General features: G+C 35.6%; 1 long non-coding RNA gene across 1 annotated transcript in view; it reads left to right on the forward strand.

The window, feature by feature from the left end:
* Positions 1-1,671, forward strand: part of LOC311289910 — a 16,236-nt gene extending 14,565 nt beyond the window's left edge. Inside the window, exons 4-5 of the long non-coding RNA XR_014627241.1 lie at positions 482-608; positions 949-1,671. This is a non-coding gene — a long non-coding RNA (uncharacterized lncRNA). The remainder of the gene's footprint in view (positions 1-481; positions 609-948) is intronic.
* Positions 1,672-5,225: the final 3,554 nt, after the last annotated feature.

Here is a 5,225-nt window from a genome sequence, read left to right on the forward strand (position 1 = left end):
CTTGTGTTTTGAGACAGTGACCATAGACCTGCATTATATGACTGACAGACAAGAACGGTTTGACCTAAAAATATCAAAATTTAAACTACTGCGGAAACAAAGACACCTACATCTTGGATGCCCTTGAGGTAAGCTAAAACATATCAAAAATTAATTTCAAAGTGAACTATCCCTTTAATGCATTAGTGAAGATCTGTGTACATTAATGCATTAGTGAAGATCTGTGTATGCATTAATGCATTAGTGGAGATCTGTGTGTACATTAATGCATTAGTGGAGATCTGTGTGTACATTAATGCATTAGTGGAGATCTGTGTGTACATTAATGCATTAGTGGAGATCTGTGTGTACATTAATGCATTAGTGAAGATCTGTGCGTACATTAATGCATTAGTGGAGATCTGTGTGTACATTAATGCATTAGTGAGATCTGTGTACATTAATGCATTAGTGGAGATCTGTGTGTGCATTAATGCATTAGTGGAGATCTGTGTGTACATTAATGCATTAGTGGAGATTTGTGTGTAAATGAACTCTTGTCTTGAACACAGAAGGCAATAAAGTCTCGTCGACCTCGAGCCGCTGGATCTCAGGATCAGGAATCTCAGGTTAGCGTCAGAATCATTGTGGATTTGAACACTTTTCTCCACAGATGTTGTGTAGATCATCAGTGTTTCTCAATCCTGCTTCTGGAGAACATCAGCGCTTTCCTTTATTTCACACAAAACACTTCAGATTATTGACTCTGTAAAACCTGTAATATCTGTAATACCACATCCTGATCCTCTGCTCTGACACAAACTGGGTTTGAAACGTCATTTCCTTCAACTTACAAACAGCAAATGCTTCTGTGTGGTAAAACTGAGAAGTGTTTTCTGTGAGGACTGAGAAACACTGCTGTGATACTGTTGAGAATACATGTTAAAGTGTGTCTTATTCTGAACACAGACTGCAGCAGGTTCCGATGAAACTCCAGCCAGTGGATCAAACCAGAACCAGAACCAGAACCAGAACCCAGCAGAATCTCATGAGTTGAAGCCTCTACTGAAAGAAGATCAGGACACTAGTAGGACTGGATCTCAGCTGGATTCAGTGGTTTCACAGTGAGAGAAACACTCCTGAGAAGCTTCTGACTGTGATTTAAGAGTTAAATCTCGTTCTGCATTCGTTATTGAGACCATTTTTCTAATGTACGTTTTCTTGGTTTTGTAAATAGCTGTAAATCTGTGTTTAATTGTCATTGTTCTTTGTATTCATGTAATAGTGATTTGCTTTTATAACTAACTCTAGCTGTAAACCACCTTCAGCAGTACAGATGAACCTTGATCTTAAACTGCATTAAGATCATTAACAGAGAGAGAAATCAGTGATATAACTTTAACTTTGACCTGATGGATTGAGGTTTGAGTCTCAGGATCACAGTTCAGGATCATGAAGTCAGTAAATGTTCAGTTGTGTGTCTCTTACTCCATCAGAAACACTGAGACTGAATGTTCAATCCTTCAGACGGCACTCAGATCCTTCATGTAATATCAAAACTCCTCTGAGTTGTTGTTCTCTTCCTTCCTCTTGCTAGAAAACTTCTGTAATTCATTCCTTATAAAGTTTCCAGCCCAGAAAGAGTCCAAACACAGAAGCTACAAGCTCATGAGCAGCTGTTCTCCTCTATTATAGTCAGGGCCGGATTTATGCATTAGCAATTACAATGAGGAGAAATTATATATATATTAATTATTATTATCATTATTATTTCACTCTAATGCTAAAATTATGTAAGACACTCTCTTTATAAATGAATGAAATGAAAGATATCGTCATTTTTAACATAAATAATTTTTTTATGGTCATCCGTTACATCTGTCTGTGGGTTTTTCTAATATTTAATCAAAGAGAAGTACATTTCTACAGCTACAATAATCTTCATCCAAAACTTGCTTGTGCCAATGTCACAATATGAGGAAAATCCGGCCTTGATAACAGAGTCTGGAAAGGAGATATAGAAATTAATATTTATTCTGCTATCACTTGGTGGATACTTTATGTGGAAGACAAAATGAGAGAATTTGCTAAATGTCAATCTATTGTGGACATTTGTATAGTATTGTAAAATTGTGCTTTATTTCATATGTTGTAAATGTAAATAATGTTTCTTAATGTTAAATCTGCATCAAGGTTTCTGAGAAACCACATTTTGTTTTTGACTGCTGTTGCTGCAGTGTATATGTGTTTTTCTGTCTTTTATTAAGTTTTATAAAAACAACATTTTGAGCAAAAACTGAGAAAGTCCTGTTTTGTCAAATAATACATACATTCACAGTGATGATCAGAACACAGATGAGTAGATCGGGTCCATCAACTCCTCGAAGCTTCACAGTCCTGCAGCTCGTCCTGGGTCGACAGTTCATTCAGTAACATTACACAGTTTTGATTTATATGCTGTTTAATGTTGATGATTGCATTATATTTTACATATGCATATGCATATGATTGCACATGATATCGCTCGTTTTTGGATCTTCTTCTCCTGTGTTTTGATCAGGAGATTCTCTACTCTTTCAGAATATGTGTAACAGCGCCTCCTACCGTTACCAGTGGAAACACGGAAAGCGGGGCGGGGAAAGAGTTAAACGCCTCTGATTGGCCATCGTGTTCAAGAGATCAACAGACGTGTCTGTGATTGGCTTCGTTGCTCATCGCTGTAAAACACGCTGACTCCGATCACAAACACACTGGAGCGTTTGATAAATCAGCTTCTCCAATATGATATTATTATAGTATTAACCTGAGGGTTACACTTGCTTAAACGCCCGTGTCTCTTATGTCACGTGATGCTGACATCATCATCATCATGATTCACTGAAAACATCCAGTGTTTAATCTCTTATCAAAATCTGTTTAATTAATACACTTAAATTCTACATTACAACACTGTGAAACTACAGCAAGAGATCCAGCAGTAATCACTTATTATTCAGATATTTTTAATAGAAGCTTGTTTTCGCCATATACAAACTTTTTATCTCTGACTTTTTTTTTTGTTGCAAGCTTCCATAAGTTTTAGACACATCCGACAAAAAGAAAGTTTCAAACTACTGCATAATTCAGACACACATTAAGCATATGAAACTCAACAATAGTGAACAGATCAACTCAACTAAAAAGTAAAACAAAAGCAAAAAAAGAAAAAAGAAATGGTAAGACCAGCTGCATAATTTCTTCATGCTGCAATGCATGCTGGGAGTTTTCAGTTCTCATATAATGGTGTCAATTCAGGCAGATCAATAATATTGTAGAAAATGAAATAAAAGTGTCTCTGTGTGTCTAAATGATGCAGTAGCTCAGAATGTTTTATGCCCGACATGTTATTAAAATCCTTTATAATAACTGATTGTCACTGCTGGATCTCATGAATCACAGAGCAACTATAATCAATAATATAAAACTAATAACATCACCCATATAATCAAAGATTAGTCACTGGATGAGGGGTTGGTCTGTTTTCACAGAAAGATGAGAAAATGACAGATTTCCTTTTTTCGCTGGAAAACACTTTTAAACTCTTTCTATAAAATACTGCATGTTGGGGTTTTATCAGGAAACAGCCGGAGCGAACAGCAGGTTTCACTTTCACTTTCACTTTCACTTTCACTTTCAGTTGTTTTCTAGTAAATGTTTGAATGTGTTTCTAGTAAATGTGACTTTCTAGTGAGCATGTTTGGTGTTCACTCACACACCAGCTGATGCTTCATACACTCATTAAACACACACCAGCTGATGCTTCACACACTCATTACACACACACACACACACAAGCTGATGCTTCACACACTCATTACACATATGAGAAACACTCAATACTTTCACTCATTTGTACCTTACTGTCTAAACACAATTTAAAACACCAGGCATCATGTATTTGCTGACTTTAGTGAATGTCAACATGAGATTTAGTCAGACGAAACGGTTTTGAGGTTAACTGATCTAAATCTGTCTCTGGAAAATACTGATAATGAGGGATTTGGAGTAAATATGAAGAGGTTTTTTTTAATAATGAGGTAAAAATATAAAAGTAGAACCTTGGGGTAAGATGGGCCATAAGAACAGTGGCGTGTTGTCACTAGTGTTATTATTTTTAAATGTAATAACTATTGTAATGAATGAGGTTACTGTTGTTCAATAATTTAATGAATTAAACATTTTTAGACATCTTTGTTTTCATTAAAACCTATAGGGGCTGGTTGAACCTTTCAGTTTGCATTAAAATATGGGCAATTAAAAATGTACAAATTATCATGCTTGTATTTAAGTCATATAATTAATTTACCTTTCAGATGAATCTCTATTACTGGGATTCTGCTTCATATGTCACCAGCTATTCAACTAAATTGTCAATGAATAAAGTTTAAAGGTGCAGTGTGTAATATTTAGGAGGATAATATACATAACCATGTTTTCAGTGGTGTATAAAGACCTTACATAATGAAATGTTGTGTTTTTCTTACCTTAGAATGAGTCATTTCTATTTGCACACACCGCAGTCTCCCTTACAGTGAAGTCGCCCTAAACCAGGGCCTCCCCAGGGGGGCGCCAGAGCATGCCAGGGGAGGCGTGGAGACTGGTAAAAATTATAGACTAATAATTACTTTAAAATAATAAATAAAAAAAGTTAAATTGTTATTATTCAGAAAATAAGGCCTCGTTTACACTGCAGGTCTTGATGCCCAATTCTGATTTGTTACCTTTATCTGATTTTTTGACCGTCCGTTTACACGTTCTTTCAACTGTATGCTGTATGCTGCTGCTGCCACTACTGCTGTTGCTACACTCTAAAAACTCCTGGGTCAAAAATAACCCATAATGGGTTATTTTTTGCCCAACTCCTGGGTTAAAAAGGGACCAACTAATTTATGGGTTATTTCAACTCAGAAAATTGGGTTATGCTTTTTGACCCAAATTCTGGATTAAATACCTGACCCAAATGTTGGGTTTAAAAAACCCAACATCTGGGTAGAAATAACCCAACAATTAGTTGATCCTTTTTTAACCCAGGAGTTGGGTCAAAAATAACCTAACTTGGGTCACTATACCAGTATGCCTTATTTCAGAAAATAAAACTTTGTTTTACATTATATTACACACTTCAAGCACTTTTACATTTATATTGCATTAAATTAAAATATATATGAAAAAACACACACTTGGACATGTTTATTTTCCTATTTATT

Source organism: Rutilus rutilus (assembly GCF_951802725.1).
Source record: "Rutilus rutilus genome assembly, chromosome: 1".
Lineage (NCBI taxonomy): Eukaryota > Metazoa > Chordata > Actinopteri > Cypriniformes > Leuciscidae > Rutilus > Rutilus rutilus.